General features: G+C 37.6%; 1 pseudogene; it reads left to right on the top strand.

Annotated features, from left to right (window-relative positions):
* The first annotated feature begins 253 nt into the window (after nucleotides 1–253).
* LOC143572367 (SNF1-related protein kinase catalytic subunit alpha KIN11-like) lies at nucleotides 254–2831 on the top strand (annotated as a pseudogene).
* Nucleotides 2832–7869: the final 5038 nt, after the last annotated feature.

Below are 7869 nucleotides of genomic sequence, written 5' to 3'. Positions count from 1 at the left end.
TATATCATGCATGAAGTTTGTTCTCTATATATTCCAATGGAAGGTAATTTTATGCCGCTTGTGTCAATATATTTATCATATTCATAGCTTAAATACTTCATAACAATCATATTATCTTCTCTTAATTCATTCATACTCTCTCTTTCTTCCATGTAACATTGTTTTATTAATTTTAAACATAATTTGGCATGCTAATTTATCAAATATAAATTGTTCTGCTATTATGTAGAAATAACCTACATAATCTTATATGATGGATGAAACTAATGGAGGAAGCTTACCACCTTTATCAAATTATATATTGGACAAAACCCTAGGCTATGGAGCTTTTGGCAAAGTTAAAGCAGCTATACATGTCTTAACTGGAATCAAAGTTGTCATTAAAACACTTAACTGGCAATCGATAGATGACTCCGGTAGAGAAAAAGGTATTATTATGATTAATTAATTTCTGTTCATTAACTTGCCTCTTAATATTATATCATGTATTCAAATATGTTGATGATTGTGTTTTCAGTGAGAAGAGAGATCAAAATAGTGAGGCTTTTTTCGCATCCGCATATCGTTAGGCTTTTTGAAGTCAGAGAGACGCGAACAAACTTATATGTGGTCAACACCGTCCACTGGTCATGGAGTATATGAAGTACGGCGAATTGCATGATTATATAACGCAAAGTTGTAGGCTTGAGGAGGATCAAGCTCGCCGTTTGTTTCAACAAGGGAGTTGCATATGTTGCATGCATTGTACTATTCTTTATGAAAATATTAATAGAAGAGATTTTGGTATGATAGTCGTTCTTATGTGTAGATTATCTCAGGTGTTGAGAGTTGTTATCTTCACATGGTGGTTCATCGTGATCTTAAACCGGAAACCTGCTTCTTGACTCGAAAGGGAACGTTAAAGTTGCTGATTTTGGTTTGGCTAATGTTATGCGGGACGGGCATCTTCTGAAAACAAGTTGTGGTACCCATCATTATGCCTCACCCGAGGTAAAGAACTTTTGTCCACGTGGCGTAGTTGTACAACTAGGTGCCACGCCAGCAAACTGACGCTTTTTTTTATGTAGGTACTCTTAGGGTGGCTTTATGCAGGTCCTGAAGTTGATGTTTGGAGTTGTGGAGTTGTATGGTATGCTCTTCTGTCTGGTTCTTTTCTTTTGATGATGCAGCAGTACCTGTTCTGGTTGAAAAATTAAGGTTTTTTTTTTTTTTGATTTGATATGGAAACTAATATTGACACGATGTTTGTTACGTCGTGTTAGAGTGGAATATTTACGTTTCCAAATTAATTTTCCCTTGGAGCGTGTGACTTAATCAAGCGGATGCTTACTGTTGATCCGGTTAAGTGTATAACTATTCCTGAAATATACAAGCATCCATGGTTTCAAGTAGAGCTTCCACAATACATTGCGGATCGCTCCCTTAATACTAATTCATGCAATGCAAGAAAGGTATTAAAATTATCCAACTCACGGTTAAAGCATTCAGTTTGTCTTTTATCACAAACGGATCGGATTGAGTCTGCAAACAACCTCTTAAATAACTTTATACAAAGATTTATATATATGTATATGCATAAGTTGTTTAAAATGCAGGAAATGACTTGTTTATCTACATTTGAAGGTTGATGCTGGAGTTTTAGAAGAAATGAATAACTTGGGATTTAATGTTCAAGAAGTGATCTGGTCTTTGTATAACATGTGGCAAAATCAGGTGTTAAAATTAATTTCTCAACTGTTATATTCCATTTCCAGTTAATAATTTAATATCTTAAATGTAAGTCTTTTATTTTTCTTTCAGGAAACAGTTTCATATTGTATATTATCGCATAGGCGATCGAATAATCATACTTCCCATCAAGCCAATCTTCCGAGATCCTTCGCAGTTATGAATTACTTACTAATTTTTAACTAGTTTTTGGAACTGATTATTAATTTTCATATTTGATTATTTAGGGTCAAATATTTAGTTCATGAAAACTAATTATTCTGAAAGAGAATATCAAATTATCTATTTGTCCATTCATTTTAAGTAATTTGTGATACTTTTACTTTCATCACATAAATTTGATCTCTTTTTTGCTTTACAAGATTCACTGTTTTGGTAATTTTATGTATTAATTTTTTAAATAATCAAATTTTATCTTTGTTTTTATTCTTTTGGCCATGGGATCGTAGAGATATTTATGTAAGACCGGTTTTTCCTGATCAAGGCAAGTGGGCACTTGGATTTAAGGTGATTCTGTTCTTTGTGCATTAATGTACTTAATTAATTTCAGTAGGTAAAAATTATATATGTGTTATGAACAATGAATGTGTCAAATATAATTAAAAAAAGTAACATAATATATATGAGATGATCTTGAATACAATATTTAGAAGGTTGGATAAAACTTTTAATTATGCATACATTGTTGCATGAATGCGCACAGTCTTGTTCATCGCCACAAGAAACTATTAGATATGTTTTAACCGTTTTGACAAGATTAAACGTACAATGGAAGATCGGGCCCTACAACTTGAAATGTCTGTGGAAGCCTTCTATGCCAAAAGGTATGAATAGAATAACTCTGAGAGAAGACATCAACTGTGTGAATGTGAATGAGACATTTGGTTTTTGTGATGCTGTCAAATTTGAAATTCAGGTAATTAACAATCTGAATATACATACGTACAGTCTGACATGTATATTATTAAAATCTCATGACGTGTATATTTTGGTTGGATCAGCTTTACAAGGGCACTGCAGAGTCTTATGTTTTGGATTGGCAGATGACACACCCCAACCAAAGGCGGAACATGCCAGAACGTAACGTATTAATTGGACAGTAACTCAAAAGACACTAATTAAAGCGACAATAATTATTTAAATTCATTAACATTAAACCAGTACACAAATTCAATAAGTAAATACATCATAACTTGTAATTTGAATAAATATCCTAAGGTCAACTAACTATCTTTGATCTTGATTATATCAAACACTTGAACCTATAACATGTATAAAAATAGATTTTGTCAACATGAATGTTGGTGAAAATACATAAGTTTTAGTTGTATATATATATATATATAGGTAAATCACAATTCATATGTAAATGGTGAGCATTACAACACTTATGAAAATGTAAACTAAATAGATGTGGACCGGTTCCTATTGATACGAAATCAATGTACTTGGGTAAATGTATGATCATACTAGATGAGAATAGATACCAACCATACAGCAATAATCACGCATAAACATAAATTAAATTGTGTTTTGAATAGTTGAGGAAACAAAACATGAGTGTAGTTACTAAGGTATACGTGCAACCCCTAAAATATAAAAGATTGGAAAGGGGGGGGGATATGTAAACTCACCTTGATGAGTGGATTAATGGAGATGAGATGACGATAAAAATTAATATAGAAACGGTCGAGCTCCTCAAGTGCGTCGACAAAAGGCCCTATCTGATAATAATAATAATAATATAAATTAAATAACGAAATTATTAACAAGACTTATGACGGATTTAGGGTTTGTTTGGGTTCTAAGTAAAAGTTTGTTATTAGACATTTTATTAGTTTAGTTTAATATTGCGGATTATATCCGGGTTGAAAGATTTGGACCTCTTAGAGTTTATATCATTATTAAAATTGTTATTTATTATTTAATATTATAGTCACTAGCATTATTATTATTATTATTATTATTATTATTATTATTATGTTGGATTTACACAAAAAATATATTTAACAGTTAGAAAACTAGATGCACCTTTACTATTATTATTATTTAGTATTTATGTTATACTAGTCATTAATAATTAATTAACTAATATATATATATATATATATATATATATATTAATGGGAAAGTTAAACGCAAATTCACTCCGGTCATTAGTAGATTTTTTGTAACACCCCGACCGATGGCGGATTATACATCGGGGCGCCACGTATTGTTTCATTACTCGTGACACTATTTGGGTGTCAATATTTAATAAATACATTTTCATTGCGCACGCGCAGAACACAAATCGTAAAGTAACATAAATCATATCATAACTCAAAATATTCAAATAACATAATTTGTCTTGTTACATTTTAATCTAGGTCCAAAGAAAAAAGAAAACATCCTACGTGTCCTTGAGATTCCCAAAAGCAGCTACAGCAAACCTGAACATGTGTTAAAATAAAACGTCAACACTTGCGTGTCGGTGAGAAATCAAGTTTAATAGATATAAATAGATAATAACAAACACTGCGCGCAACATGTGCTTAACTGGGGTTTAACATAGGGTGTAATCAGATTGTGATCAAGCCTAAATAGATCATAGCTCATAGTTCAATCCGTGCTCCCAATCGAGCACAAAAACGAATAATCATACGTGCATGTGTAAACAAAACAAGAAAACCGTAAACGATAGGTCTCCCGTGTTCATCTAATGGATCCATGAAAACTTCGGAATAGGCCGAACAAAGCGGTTAATGATTCACACATACAAATAAACAGCCAAGTAAACGTCCATAACACATGGGGTTTTGCGCACATAAATTTCATAAACAAGTTTAAGACTCAAGTTGTACGAACACATGAACATCCCAAAACGTTAAAAATAAAAGGGGATTAAGTACGAGATTACTCACTTGTAAACGGTGCGTTGAAAGATAATGCAAGAACCGACTTTTAAACAAGCGAAAGTTAACCTATAAATAAGAGGTTATTGGTTTAACGATTGGTTTTTATGTCTTGAATATATGCAGTAAGTATCGATTTTTGTTAGTTAAACAAATTAAAACAAAATATATATATTTATAATTACCGCGAATCCGGGCAGAACAGAAGAGAAGACGAAAGCAAAGAGAGGGATTGGGGCTGCTGAGGAACTAGGGCAGAGAGCAAAGGGAGAGAGATTAAGTGTAGTGTGTGTAGTGTTAATAAACAAGAAAGTAGCTTAATTTATAGGAAAACCCAAGGGAACACAATCCCTTAAAAAGGGGAAAAGATCTTATCAAATCCAGCAAAAGATATTAAAAAGCATAAGAAACCAAAAGCAAAAGATATCAAAAGATATGCCGACAGCTGCAGGGGATGGGGAAAAGCTGACAGGTTACAGGTAAAGCATGGGAGGGGTCAGATAAAGCACTGTTCAAGACATGCAAAAGAAGATTTCAAAAGATTATGTCAGTCACTTTATCTGTCAACCAATAGGATTGGTGCGCATGCTGCGCCGAAAGTGGCTTTTCGGACAGATGTCGGAACTGACCTACAGTGCTCAAACCAAAGATAAGATATACCAAAAGCATACAGGCTGACCTAAACAGAAGAAAAGACTTAAGGTCTCGCGCGAGAAGACTCGAGCGCGCGCGAGGGCGAAGGCAGACAGAGAACAATCCTTAGCGCGCCGCGGGAAGAACTACAATCCTTAGCGCGCCGCGGGAAGAACTACAATCCTTAGCGCGTCGCGTGAAGAACTACAATTCTTAGCGCGCCGCGGGAAGAACTATAATCCTTAGCGCGCCGCGGGAAGAACTACCATTCTTAGCGCACTGCGGGAACAGTTCGCCTCGCGTATCGCAGGAACAGTTGGTCTTCGCGCAGGCTTCCTTGTAAGGAGTCTGGCGCGTGGAGCTGCGCAGACATCCTTAGGCGGGAAGAACCAAAGGACAAGCAAGGAGTTAAGAGAAAAAGGGGTTCAAGGCTAAGGGTTAAGCAGAGGGGCGGGACGGCGACAAGAGAGAAAAAGGCGGGACGGCGACAAGAAAGAAAAAGAGCGAGATGGCGACAGCGAGATGGCGACAAGAGAGAAAAAGAGGCGGGACGGCGAAAAGAGAGAAAAAGGGGCGGGAAGAAATTATTAATAAGTAATATAAAAATATATATATATATAATTTATTAAATGTTAAATTTACAAAGATTAATAATCAAATTTTAAATCATAAAAAGAAATCGGATTCGAAAACGGGTACCTGGGTTGGGTCGGATTGGGCAGATGTCACAGTCTCCCCTACTTTAAGAAATTTCGTCCCGAAATTTTATCTCGAAGTAGGTCGCGCAGAGAAAAGGTGCGGGTACTTGATCTTCATCTGATCTTCCCTTTCCCAAGTGAACTCGGCTCCGATCTTGGACTGCCAACGAACTTTGACAATAGGGATGCGACTGCGCTTGGTTTGCTTTACCTCGTGATCCATAATCTCAACAGGCTTCTCAACGAAATGCATAGACTCATCAACTTGAACTTCATCCAGTGGTATGTGGAGGTTCTCGTCAGCTAAACATTTCTTGAGATTGGATACATGGAAAGTTGGATGCACATTGCTGAGCGCGGGCGGCAGGTCCAGTTTGTAGGCAACTTTTCCCACCCTCGCAAGAATCTTGAACGGACCAACATAACGAGGTGCAAGCTTACCTTTCTTCCCAAAGCGGACAACACCCTTCCAGGGCGACACTTTGAGGAGAACAAGATCACCAACTAGAAATTCGAGAGGCTTCCGCCTGCGATCTACGTAACTCTTCTGTCGGCTTCTGGCAGTCAGCAGATGATCACGGATCTTGGCGATTTTATCGGTTGTCTCTTGAACTAGTTCGGGTCCTGTGATTTGAACTTCACCCACTTCGCTCCAACAAATCGGCGAGCGGCACTTTCGACCGTAAAGTGCTTCAAATGGGGCCATACCGATGCTGGAATGATAGCTGTTATTATAAGAGAACTCGATCAGAGGTAGGTGTGAATCCCAATTGCCTCCAAAATCAAGAACACAAGATCGAAGCATATCCTCAAGGGTTTGGATGGTTCGCTCAGACTGTCCGTCAGTCTGAGGATGATATGCAGTACTCATGTCCAAGCGAGTTCCTAACGCAGATTGGAGAGATTTCCAAAAGCGAGATATAAAACGGCCATCGCGATCGGATATGATGCTCAAGGGAGTACCATGACGGCAGACAATTTCCTTGACATAAAGATGCGCAAGTTGTTCAACATGGTAGGTTTCACGAATGGGCAGAAAGTGGGCAGACTTGGTCAATCGATCCACTATTACCCAAATGCTATCATGTTTGCTTGCGGTCAAGGGTAACTTGGTGATAAAGTCCATTGCTGTACTTTCCCATTTCCACGTAGGAATTTCAGGTTGTTCGAGCAAACCAGATGGGCGTTGATGTTCAGCTTTTACCTTAGAACAAGTTAGGCATTTAGCTACGAACACAGCAATATCCTTTTTCATACCAGGCCGCCAATAAGAAAGGCGCAAATCTTTGTACATTTTGTCAGCACCAGGATGAACGGAATACCGAGTTTTGTGTGCTTCACTCAGTATGACAGGGCGAAGATTCTCATCATTGGGGATCCAGATGCGATTGAGATAACAGAGAATTCCATTCAGGTTAGGGGCTAGGTGCGCTTCTGCACCACACGCTAACTCGGCGCGTAGGTTGCCTTTGCTGATCGATGCGCGCTGCGCTTCGCGAATGCGCGATTCAAGATCGTTTTGGATCGGCGCGAAATGAAGCTGCGTGCGCGGCAAGATACAGTAGAGTTGACTGGGTTTGCGGCTGAGCGCATCGGCTACCACATAAGCCTTTCCAGGGTGATATCGGATCTCGCAATCGTAATCGCTGATGAATTCGTTCCATCGGCGTTGTCTCATGTTAAGTTCCTTTTGATCAAAAATGTGCTGAAGGCTTTTATGGTCTGTGTAAATGATACACTTAGTCCCATAGAGGTAGTGTCTCCAGATTTTTAAGGCAAATACAACTGCACCAAGTTCGAGGTCGTGAGTCGTATAATTCTTTTCATGAATTTTGAGTTGCCTAGACGCGTAAGCGATAACCTTGCCTCGTTGCATAAGTACACAACCGAGACCTTGGTTGGAGGCATCACAATAA

This window comes from Bidens hawaiensis, unplaced genomic scaffold, assembly GCF_021521415.1.
Source record: "Bidens hawaiensis isolate Kalapana, Puna unplaced genomic scaffold, B.hawaiensis_p1.1 tig00025810_1, whole genome shotgun sequence".
In the NCBI taxonomy this organism is placed as follows: domain Eukaryota; kingdom Viridiplantae; phylum Streptophyta; class Magnoliopsida; order Asterales; family Asteraceae; genus Bidens; species Bidens hawaiensis.
Note: the sequence above shows the minus strand (reverse complement) of the source record. Positions and strands in the feature narration are given on the sequence as shown.